Consider the following 12700-nt stretch of genomic DNA (forward strand, 5'->3'; position numbering starts at 1 on the left):
TGCAGAGTGAAAAATCTCATTCTGGAAACATCCCCCAGGCTGTGGCTAAGCCATGTCTCCGCAATATCCTTTCTTTCAGGAGTGCTAGTTCTGCAAGGTTCGCAGGAGAGCTTCTGTAAAGTTTGGAAGGTAGGAGACGAGGTACTGGCAGAAGTACAGCTGTGAGTACCGGGCGTGAGTCGTGCTTCGGTAGCTCAGTTGGCAGTCTCGCCGCGTCAGCCGTGCTGTGCGGACGTGTGCTGAGTTTCGTGCGCCGCGGTCTGCTGTGCTTCGGCGTGGTAAGTCGCAGTGCGTCTTGCATCGTTGCAGAACTTCTACGCATATTGAAATTTGAAATATGAATCCGTGATGGCCCACTTGAACAGACAAGATACTTTGAAATTCTCGTTTGATCGTAATTACGCCCGACCTAAACTACACGAAATCGAAGATTGGTTGGAATACGAAGTGAAAGTTGATTCAGAGGATGTCATTGGAATGCATCTTTCGATAGTGAGCAGCGTTGTATTTGTGAAATTGAGGAATGCTAACTTATGTGACAAAATAGTTGAGTCTTGCGGAGGAAGTATGAAATTTAAGCATTGTGATGGAAACGTAGGCGAAGTCACCGTAACACATGCAGGGTTTGGAATACGAACTATCAGGATATTCGAACTACCATTCGAAGTACCGGCGGAACAAATAAACGCAGTGATAGCGCCGTACGGTAAAGTTCTCAGCAATGTTGCCGAACGGTGGTCCAACGCGCGCAAATTCCAAGTTCTCAACGGAGTGAGGCAATTAAAGGTCGATTTGCACAAACATGTACCGTCATACATCAGCGTCTGTGGATACCGAGGTATCGTTATACACGACGGCCAGCCGAGGACGTGCGCGGCGTGCAACTCTCCCGGCCACGTCCGCGCGGAGTGTTTACAGCGGCGAGTGGCGCAGCTGCCGGCTGGCGAGGCGCCGCGACCGCCGGCTATGACTGCGCTGCCAGCGACTTACGCTACGGCTGCCCGGGGCCAAGTCCTGACCCCAAGCCCTGATGTGAACACGGAGAACCAACCAACCCGAGAAGAAGCCCAGATTGCCACCACTGACACAACAGAAGCTAGACCACCCGAACCTAAGGAAATCGTGACAGCTGTAACGGTTTCAACACAACAGCCACCGAAAGATATTGGGAGCCACAGCAAATTATCCGATTCCTCCGCTGTTGAGAATGACATGCAAGAACCATTCCGGAATGAGCAACCTCATAGTGAACCGATTTCTCTATTGACACCATCATCCACCAAGAGCACGGTCGACAATTTAGCTCGAAACACCACCCGCTTAGAAGATTTGAAGAATGCTGAGGAAGACAACATCAGACAGGAGCCGGTGAAACCTAAACGGCAAACACGAAAACAGAGCCCTGAAGAGATTCAAGCACTGGAGAAAAAATTCTCCCGTACCAAAAAAATTCTTAAAACAGATCGAAGCGGAAAGCAAGGCGTGGTAGACATCGGAAAACCAGACATCCCCAACCCGAATGAGGACGTACAGATGCACCTCGCCCCTCCAATTGAAGAACCAATGGACACTGTTGACCGCTGCGGAACTGATACGGGGACAGCATGGTCTGACGACACTGAATGCGCTTAGTTGGACTACCGAATGACGCAGGCGTATAAAATCGCCACGCTCAATGTAAACAGAATAGTTTCGGACGTAAAGTTACAATCTGTGAAGGACTACTTATATGCCGCCGACATTGACATAGCGATGTTACAAGAGGTAGTTACAACCAAAATAGCGGATGTGTACGGATATGAGGCGATCTTAAACATAGGCAATGAATGTGGAACAGGAATACTGTTCAAACACGGCATACCATGTACAGCAAAAGCAATACTTGAATCTGGACGAGGCATAACTGCACAAATATATGATCTGCTTCTTGTTAATATATATGCTCCCTCTGGATCCAGCGGAAAACGAGCAAGGGGCAACCTGTTCCGGGACGAAATTGTCCCATTAATAACGGATCCTCGACTGCACATAATTTTGGGTGGAGATTTTAACTGCGTATTGCGTCCAGAAGATCAAATCCCGAACTTCAACTTTTGTGAGGAGCTGTTGCTGTTAATTAACGGGCTCGATATGATAGATGCTTGGTGCCACCTTCGCCCGCACACCCGAGGATACACGTACGTATCCAGTACTTCGGCAAGCAGACTAGACAGGCTGTATGTAACGAAAGGTTTTATCCATAATGTAACTGACTGTGAAATTTGGCCTCTTAACTTCTCGGATCACTGCGCATTTCATATAACCGCGAAGCATACTAAACAAAAAACATTCCTGGGAAGGGGCGTATGGCAGCTAAACGTGTCACTTTTGGAGGACGCAGTACTGAAACAGGAGGTCCATGCTACATGGCAGCGTTGTCTTCGGATGCAATCCAGATATCCTACACGCATCATGTGGTGGCTACAGTCTGCGAAACCGCAGATAAAAAAATGCATCGCACGATATAGTCGCATGAAAGCGTACTGGCGAAAACGCACCTTGGAGTATCACTTTCTTTGCCTCCGCGAACTATATGATGACCCCATGGGATTAGTAGCAAACAGCTCTAGAATAAAACGCACCAAAGCAAGAATAACGGCGTTGGTACGACAATCACTAGAGGGGAAAAAAGTTCGATCGCGTCCTCCGATTGAACTGACGCAGGAGAATACGTCCGTATATCACGTGATACGGGAAGCCAAGAGAGGTAACCAAAAGTTAATCCACACTCTCAGTGATGAACAGGGGAACGAATACGATCAACAAGTCACAGTTAAAAACTACGTGGTGCAACATTATACAGATTTTTACTCCGCATCGGCGACTGACGCGACGGCAAGTGAGCCGCTTTTATCCAACATTCAATCCACGATCCATCCGACTGACAACGCCGACCTTGTAGCCCACATAACTGAGGAAGAAGTATGTGCCATAATCAAAGACTCGCCTACAAAGAAATCTGCTGGTTTAGATGGCCTACCCATAGAATTTTATGCTTGTTTTTGGCACATCATAGGACCGGAATTCACCAAAATATGCAATGAATTATTGGGAGACGTGCAGATGCCACCTCAGTTTACCGAAGGAATGATTGTACTGATCCCCAAAAAACCACGTAGCGCTACGCTGAAGGATTTTCGACCACTAACACTCCTCAATTCCGACTATAAAATCTTCACCCGACTCATAAACTGTAGACTGAAGACGGTACTGCCGAAAGTACTTGGCCCTTATCAAATGAGTGCTGTCCCAGGGAGATCAATGTCGAATGCACTATGTGAATATAGAGACATAATACATTTGTCGTGGCTATGCAAATGCAATGTTAGTCTCATGTTTTTAGACTTCGATAAGGCTTTTGACCGCATCAACCACCACTTTCTACTAACTGTAATGCAACGGATGGGATTCAGTGCTCATTTTATTCAGATCATACGGAAATGTATAGTCGGCACTTCCTCTCGAATCAAAATTAATGGTCAGCTAAGTTCACCAGTCCCGATCAAGCAATCAGTGAGACAAGGCTGCCCCCTTTCTATGGCACTATACGCAATCGCCGTAGAACCGTTACTGTTAAACCTGCATCACAGGTTACAAGGTCTACAGGTGTTGGGTACAAAAACCGTGTGTCACGCTTATGCTGATGACGTCAGTGTAGTAGTTAACACGCACTCAGAAATGGAAGTCGTTCAACAAATAATCCACGCTTACGCCACTTCTTCCGGAGCCAAACTCAATGAACAAAAATCGAAAATTTTACCTGTCGGACCCCATATGGAGACCATTCCAAGAACATGGCTACAAAGAACAGAGAAGACGAACCACTTAGGTATGATTCTAATGGCCAACCCAAGAGAGATGACAGTAGCCAACTGGGACCATAAACTGCATATATTCAGGGCTACTCTCCGTGAACACAAAACTAGAACGCTCAATCGGATACAGAGAGCTCTATTGATTAACAGCTATGCGCTAAGCAAAATATATCACATCGCAGCAGTGTTACCAGTACCCAAGGATACAGCGCAAAAGCTTTTAGCTGCAGCGTATTGGTTCATATGGAGCGGAAACATCTTTAAAGTCGCTATGCCAACCATAGTGTTAACCCGCGCCGCTGGTGGTTTGGGCGTCAAAGACATCAAGAACCAATGCACTGCCGTATATATGGACCGAATCCGCAAAATACTGCAGTCACCCCACCCGACAATTACGAAAACGTTATTCAACAGATTAGCCCCAACGAGCAAAAAGGCCCCAGTCGATGTTGGTCGCATCAGCGCTCAACTCGATCACGTCCGGACTTATTACCTGGAAATGAGCTATATTCAAGACACTTCACAGCTGCTTAACACCAGAAGGACCTATTACCACCTCACGAGACACCATAGGCAAAACCCAATTGAAGCGAAATATCCAGCGGTCAACTGGAGTAACGTCTGGAAAAACATTAACAATCCCATCCTCCACTCCAAAGTAGTGTCCACGTGGTATGACATTGTGAACGAGAAGGTCCCCACAGGTGAAAAGTTGCACAATATCAAAATGAAGCAGAGTCCGTACTGCGATCATTGCCATACTGTAGATACCTTGGCACACATTCTCATCTGCCGCGACCAATACCACATATGGAACTGGACTAGAAAAAAACTCGCAATAATTACTAGAACCACAGACTCTGCTATAACACTTAAAGATGTACTTCAACCAGACTGGCATTTCTTTCCTGCAACAAAGCACAATAGCTATGTTTGGATTATCGGCCAGTTTGCATATTTTGCAGTTACGAATACACATGCGAGTATAGACGAGTACATACAGTATATAATGGAAGAGCACCACAACCTTAAAACGAGTCGGAAATACAAAGCTTTGTTTCAAAATTTCTTACTTCACACTTTGCCATAATGAAGCGATAATTTTTTTTTTTTTTTTTTTTTTTTTTTTTTTTTTTTTTTTTTTTTTTTGGTGCACAACACTACAGCGAGTTGATACTACTTGTGCTTCATTATAATTAAGTTGGCATTTATTTATTTATTTTTATAGTACAGCAGGGGAAAGTGCCTCAGGAAAACTAATCTTGCCAGAAGCCGTAACATAAAACACACCAGAAGTGCTTGATTGATTTCGTGTTCTTCTGTTTCACGGGTATTGGACAGATTGTCACGGCAAGAAGATGTATTCAGTTCCTTTATATATTATTTTAAAAAAATAATGGAAAAATAAATAAAAAAGTAGGTTAAGTTAGGGTGAAAGTGGCGGTGGCAACAGAATTTTTTTTTTTTTTTTTTTATGTTAGATAGGAGTTTGGGGGTGATATGGATGATAGGGGCCAACGCCTGAAGTGGAAGAGGTCCAGGAAAATAAAAAAAAAGTGGTCAGCGTGACAAAAAAAAAAAAAAAAAAAAAGTTGGTAGAGCACTTGCCCGCGAAAGGCAAAGGTCCCGAGTTCGAGTCTCGGTCGGGCACACAGTTTTAATCTGCCAGGAAGTTTCATATCAACGCACACTCCGCTGCAGAGTGAAAAATCTCATTCTGGAAACAGCCCCCAGGCTGTGGCTAAGCCATGTCTCCGCAATATCCTTTCTTTCAGGAGTGCTAGTTCTGCAAGGTTCGCAGGAGAGCTTCTGTAAAGTTTGGAAGGTAGGAGACGAGGTACTGGCAGAAGTACAGCTGTGAGTACCGGGCGTGAGTCGTGCTTCGGTAGCTCAGTTGGTAGAGCACTTGCCCGCGAAAGGCAAAGGTCCCGAGTTCGAGTCTCGGTCGGGCACACAGTTTTAATCTGCCAGGAAGTTTCATATCAGCGCACACTCCGCTGCAGAGTGAAAAATCTCATTCTGGAAACATCCCCCAGGCTGTGGCTAAGCCATGTCTCCGCAATATCCTTTCTTTCAGGAGTGCTAGTTCTGCAAGGTTCGCAGGAGAGCTTCTGTAAAGTTTGGAAGGTAGGAGACGAGGTACTGGCAGAAGTACAGCTGTGAGTACCGGGCGTGAGTCGTGCTTCGGTAGCTCAGTTGGTAGAGCACTTGCCCGCGAAAGGCAAAGGTCCCGAGTTCGAGTCTCGGTCGGGCACACAGTTTTAATCTGCCAGGAAGTTTCATATCAGCGCACACTCCGCTGCAGAGTGAAAAATCTCATTCTGGAAACATCCCCCAGGCTGTGGCTAAGCCATGTCTCCGCAATATCCTTTCTTTCAGGAGTGCTAGTTCTGCAAGGTTCGCAGGAGAGCTTCTGTAAAGTTTGGAAGGTAGGAGACGAGGTACTGGCAGAAGTACAGCTGTGAGTACCGGGTGTGAGTCGTGCTTCGGTAGCTCAGTTGGTAGAGCACTTGCCCGCGAAAGGCAAAGGTCCCGAGTTCGAGTCTCGGTCGGGCACACAGTTTTAATCTGCCAGGAAGTTTCATATCAGCGCACACTCCGCTGCAGAGTGAAAAATCTCATTCTGGAAACATCCCCCAGGCTGTGGCTAAGCCATGTCTCCGCAATATCCTTTCTTTCAGGAGTGCTAGTTCTGCAAGGTTCGCAGGAGAGCTTCTGTAAAGTTTGGAAGGTAGGAGACGAGGTACTGGCAGAAGTACACCTGTGAGTACCGGGCGTGAGTCATTCTTCGGTAGCTCAGTTGGTAGAGCACTTGCCCGCGAAAGGCAAAGGTCCCGAGTTCGAGTCTCGGTCGGGCACACAGTTTTAATCTGCCAGGAAGTTTCATATCAGCGCACACTTCGCTGCAGAGTGAAAAATCGCATTCTGGAAACATCCCCCAGGCTGTGGCTAAGCCATGTCTCCGCAATATCCTTTCTTTCAGGAGTGCTAGTTCTGCAAGGTTCGCAGGAGAGCTTCTGTAAAGTTTGGAAGGTAGGAGACGAGGTACTGGCAGAAGTACAGCTGTGAGTACCGGGCGTGAGTCGTGCTTCGGTAGCTCAGTTGGTAGAGCACTTGCCCGCGAAAGGCAAAGGTCCCGAGTTCGAGTCTCGGTCGGGCACACAGTTTTAATCTGCCAGGAAGTTTCATATCAGCGCACACTTCGCTGCAGAGTGAAAAATCTCATTCTGGAAACATCCCCCAGGCTGTGGCTAAGCCATGTCTCCGCAATATCCTTTCTTTCAGGAGTGCTAGTTCTGCAAGGTTCGCAGGAGAGCTTCTGTAAAGTTTGGAAGGTAGGAGACGAGGTACTGGCAGAAGTACAGCTGTGAGTACCGGGCGTGAGTCGTGCTTCGGTAGCTCAGTTGGTAGAGCACTTGCCCGCGAAAGGCAAAGGTCCCGAGTTCGAGTCTCGGTCGGGCACACAGTTTTAATCTGCCAGGAAGTTTCATATCAGCGCACACTCCGCTGCAGAGTGAAAAATCTCATTCTGGAAACATCCCCCAGGCTGTGGCTAAGCCATGTCTCCGCAATATCCTTTCTTTCAGGAGTGCTAGTTCTGCAAGGTTCGCAGGAGAGCTTCTGTAAAGTTTGGAAGGTAGGAGACGAGGTACTGGCAGAAGTACAGCTGTGAGTACCGGGCGTGAGTCGTGCTTCGGTAGCTCAGTTGGTAGAGCACTTGCCCGTGAAAGGCAAAGGTCCCGAGTTCGAGTCTCGGTCGGGCACACAGTTTTAATCTGCCAGGAAGTTTCATATCAGCGCACACTCCGCTGCAGAGTGAAAAATCTCATTCTGGAAACATCCCCCAGGCTGTGGCTAAGCCATGTCTCCGCAATATCCTTTCTTTCAGGAGTGCTAGTTCTGCAAGGTTCGCAGGAGAGCTTCTGTAAAGTTTGGAAGGTAGGAGACGAGGTACTGGCAGAAGTACAGCTGTGAGTACCGGGCGTGAGTCGTGCTTCGGTAGCTCAGTTGGTAGAGCACTTGCCCGCGAAAGGCAAAGGTCCCGAGTTCGAGTCTCGGTCGGGCGCACAGTTTTAATCTGCCAGGAAGTTTCATATCAGCGCACACTCCGCTGCAGAGTGAAAAATCTCATTCTGGAAACAGCCCCCAGGCTGTGGCTAAGCCATGTCTCCGCAATATCCTTTCTTTCAGGAGTGCTAGTTCTGCAAGGTTCGCAAGAGAGTTTCTGTAAAGTTTGGAAGGTAGGAGACGAGGTACTGGCAGAAGTACAGCTGTGAGTACCGGGCGTGAGTCGTGCTTCGGTAGCTCAGTTGGTAGAGCACTTGCCCGCGAAAGGCAAAGGTCCCGAGTTCGAGTCTCGGTCGGGCACACAGTTTTAATCTGCCAGGAAGTTTCATATCAGCGCACACTCCGCTGCAGAGTGAAAAATCTCATTCTGGAATAAGTAGTTTTACAGATCGGCCACAGCCTCTTAGGCCGGAAGTTTTAACTAGTGAAGGCGCCTACCGTGAAAGCCTACACGCTATGATTGGTTGATGAGGGTTCACAACTTTGGGTACGGCGACTTGCTATTGGGCGGCACTCACAATCTCTCTAAACTGCACAGAACATTCTGAAATATGGAAGTGATAATGTAGTAACAAGATTTCCTGTTGGGGCAATTAGAGATGCGGCCGCAGAGTGGCTTAAAAGCCAGTTTTGGGGGCCTGTTGCCACGAAGGAAAGGCGGGCACAAGTTTTCATATATTCGGGCCCAGACCTTCTTACGAGTTAGAGGTATATTTTGGTTAGAGATATTTTGTGAGCGGATTGACGCCGTAGCTCAGTTGGGACGCAGCACGCCGGAGTACAACACCATCTGCAATTTCGTCTCATCTCGGCTCACCTGTTTTATGTAAGTGTCGCAGACAGGTGGTGAGTGAGTAGCTCGTGCAAAATGATAATGCATTAACGCAAAATAATTCATCATTCACTTTCTAGGTGGCCTCTTGGCCCTGACGTTGCTATTTGGGATTCTCATTCTTTTGATATATTCTCACTAACCTACCGACACAGTCATCACAATTAACTTATCATCGCATTTAAATTTTATTAGAATAGATTAGCATGTTCATTACCAATTCAGTCATTATCCTTCTAGAGCAACTCCGCTCGTTCTTTTTCCTAGGCGCTATCGCATTTGTGTTTTGGATTTTAGTATCCGCACTCATTTCCTCCGAGTAAGATATTTGTTTAATTATTTGTTCTTGCATATTAATCACGACCTTTGACCAATAAATTTATAATGGTTCAGAACCCCTGTCTCATTCCAGTAGTTAATAGTTCCCACTACAGCTCACTGAATGATTAATATTTATCAGGGCGGACAGCTACGGTACACATGTCAAGGCCATCCTTCCTTTCGTTTCCTTGTGCGTATACCATTACCACACATCTGGACCGTAGTGCGGCGATTTGCATTTCGGGAGGGGATACTTGGTGCGTATCAGAGGCATACTAGTTACAGTATAGCTGACTCCAGTGGCGCCCTGCTCTATTTATTGTTCACGAGGCCACGGAAGTCTTGTTCTGATTCAGTTGTCGTTTGACTGTGGCTAAAAATAAATAACTTTGGTTTAGAAAGTCATTTTTCCATCAAGTTGCGAAGTGTGCAAAAAGATTTGCAGCTCCGGCAATTCATCAGGAATTATGGCTTCTTTTTTTAGCCTGCAACATTGAGTGAAGGAAAGTTTGATAATGATGGCGTGTCTTTAGAAGTGTCCGAACAGATGTGCATGATGAATAGCAGAGTGTGTGGTCCAGTATCCAAACGGATGAAATCGTGCAACAAGTCGCCTAAAAACTGTAATCTAATCCACTATTAGTGCTCAAACTGATAAAGATCCTCTTATTTGACGCACAAATTTTTACATGATCATCACGAAAAAGTTCGGATATCGCAATTTGCGTGCAAGATAAATACCGAAAACGCTTACCTACCAACACAAGTGGAAGGAGTACAAAACGTACTAACGTTTTTCGATCGTTATCTACAAGTTGGGGACAATTTTTTTTACCTCACTGTTATGGGCTACAACACGTGAATATTCTGCAGAAAAGCGGAATCAAAACAACAGCCAATGGACAAGGTCCAGGTCCACCTATGTTCGACACCAACATGTAATAGCCACTCACAGACGGCAGGTGGCAGCACTAGCAGTGGATGGTATATAAAGCGTAGCGAGTGAGACACGGAAAACGGTGCAGTCCTTGTAGTCATGCGGAAACGTAGCGATTTATTCAACGTTAAATGGGCATGAAAATTGGCTTTCTTGACATAGATGGAACCACTTCCGAAACGGCTAAGTGTTTTAACTTTTCAAGTGCCGCTGTGGTTAAAGTATACTGTGCATGTCTAAACGGCGCTATCCAAAACCGGCGTGAAGGCAAATGTGGTGCACCACAGCCCATAACTGACAGTGGAGAGCGACTGCTACGGAGAAGTGTACGGGCGAATAGACGTTCAACTGTTGATCAACTGACCGCCCAGATGAACCATAGGGTAACCAACACCTCAAGGAATGTTCAGTGAAAGTTGCTGCGTTATTGGCCTCCGCAGCAGGCACCCCCGGTTCATGCACCAATGCTGACTGCTGTTCATAGCAACGAAGGCAGGAAGTCGCACGTCAGAGCCGCAAGTGGACGTCCACTGAATGCTGACAGGTGACCTTTTCAGATGAGTCACATTTTATGCTCCATCGGATACTTTGACGTTGCCGTGTACGGCGTGAATCGTCGGAAAGCAAAGGATCCAGGTCAGAGGAGGAAGCATTACGGACAGGGAAATGTTTTCGTCGTATTCCCTGGGTGGTCTCGTCATTCTGGAAGGCATGAAGCTCTCTTGCAGCTTATATAGAGCACCTCCAATTACTCACTGGTTACATGAAAACTAAATGAATTGATGAGGACGTTGTTTGATAACAGAAATCGCGTTGCATTACTTCTTTTACTTGCACTTAGCAACGACGCTTGTGAAACGCAAAAACTGCCAATTCAGAAGCTAGACGATATTCATGTCTTCCGTTAATTGTCACTGTCATTCTTTGCAGATGATCTGGTTGACGGGGTCTGTTTCAGGTATTGCAAAGAAGAAAATATTGCAGAATATAAAATGTTTTCGTTGCAATAAACTCAAATTTTAGCATTCTTCATGGTCCATGTGCCATTTTCGGGGAGTTAGTTTAAATTAATATCCACTTCAACAATGTAGAAAAATATTGGACAGTTGGAAACCTCACATCCGACTCAGCAACCTCACCGTCTGTTGCACAGCTAGAAATTCTAAGTCTGTGGAACACCAGTTTCAGTAATACGGCCAAACTTACAGGAAACATTCCTCACACGCAAATAAAGAAAAGATGTTATGTGGACATATGTCCGGAAACGTTTAATTTCCATGTTAGAGCTCATTTTAGTTTCATCAGTATGTACTGTACTTCCTCGATTCACCGCCAGTTGGCCCAATTGAAGGAAGGTAATGTTGACTTCGGTGCTTGTGTTGACATGCGACTCATTGCTCTACAGTACTAGCATCAAGCACATCAGTACGTAGCATCAACAGGTTAGTGTTCATCACGAACGTAGTTTTGCCGTCAGTGCAATGTTTACAAATGCGGAGTTGGCAGATGCCCATTGGATGTATGGATTAGCACGGGGCAATAGCCGTGGCGCGGTACGTTTGTATCGAGACAGATTTCCAAAACGAAGGTGTCCCGACAGGAAGGCGTTCGAAGCAATTGATCGGCGTCTTAGGGAGCACGGAACATTCCAGCCTATGACTCGCGACTGGGGAAGACCTAGAACGACGAGGACACCTGCAATGGACGAGACAATTCTTCATGCAGTTGACGATAACCCTAATGTCAGCGTCAGAGAAGTTGCTGCTATGCAAGGTAACGTTGACCACGACACTGTATGGAGAGTGCTACGCGAGAACCAGTTGTTTCTGTACCATGTACAGCGTGTGCAGGCACTATCAGCAGCTGATTGGCCTCCACGGGTACACTTCTGCGAATGGTTCATCCAACAATGTGTCAATCCTCATTTCAGTGCAAATGTTCTCTTTACGGATGAGGCTTCATTTCAACGTGATCAAATTGTAAATTTTCATAATCAACATGTGTGGGCTGACGAGAATCCGCACGCAATTGTGCAATCACGTCATCAACACAGATTTTCTGTGAACGTTTGGGCAGGCATTGTTGGTGATGTCTTGATTGGGCCCCATGTTCTTCCACCTACGCTCAATGGAGCACGTTATCATGATTTCATACGGGATACTCTACCTGTGCTGCTAGAACGACACAACATGTGGTTCATGCACGATGGAGCTCCTGCACATTTCAGTCGAAGTGTTCGTACGCTTCTCAACAACAGATTTGGTGACCGATGGATTGGTAGAGGCGGACCAATTCCATGGCCTCCACGCTCTCCTGCCCTCAACCCTCTTGAATTTCATTTATGGGGGCATTTGAAAGCTCTTGTCTACGCAACCCCGGTACCAAATGTAGAGACTCTTCGTGCTCGTATTGTGGACGGCTGATACAATACGCCATTCTCCAGGGCTGCATCAGCGCATCAGGGATTCCATGCGACGGAGGGTGGATGCATGTATCCTCGCTAACAGAGGACATTTTGAACATTTCATGTAACAAAGTGTTTGAAGTCACGCTGGTACGTTCTGTTGCTGTGTGTTTCCATTCCATGATTAATGTGATTTGAAGAGAAGTAATAAAATGAGCTCTAACATGGAAAGTAAGCGTTTCCGGACACATGTCCACATAACATATTTTCTTTCTTTGTGAGTG

General features: G+C 46.4%; 1 protein-coding gene and 2 non-coding genes across 5 annotated transcripts in view; all 3 read left to right on the forward strand.

The window, feature by feature from the left end:
* Nucleotides 1–12700, forward strand: part of LOC124555076 (SH3 and cysteine-rich domain-containing protein) — a 981469-nt gene that overhangs the window by 502424 nt on the left and 466345 nt on the right. The window lies entirely within an intron of this gene.
* Nucleotides 7545–7619, forward strand: Trnas-uga. The gene has a single exon. It is a non-coding gene; the product is annotated as a tRNA-Ser (tRNA).
* On the forward strand, nucleotides 7848–7922 carry Trnas-cga. The gene has a single exon. It is a non-coding gene; the product is annotated as a tRNA-Ser (tRNA).

The sequence above is a fragment of the Schistocerca americana genome, chromosome X (genome assembly GCF_021461395.2).
Source record: "Schistocerca americana isolate TAMUIC-IGC-003095 chromosome X, iqSchAmer2.1, whole genome shotgun sequence".
In the NCBI taxonomy this organism is placed as follows: Eukaryota; Metazoa; Arthropoda; class Insecta; order Orthoptera; family Acrididae; genus Schistocerca; species Schistocerca americana.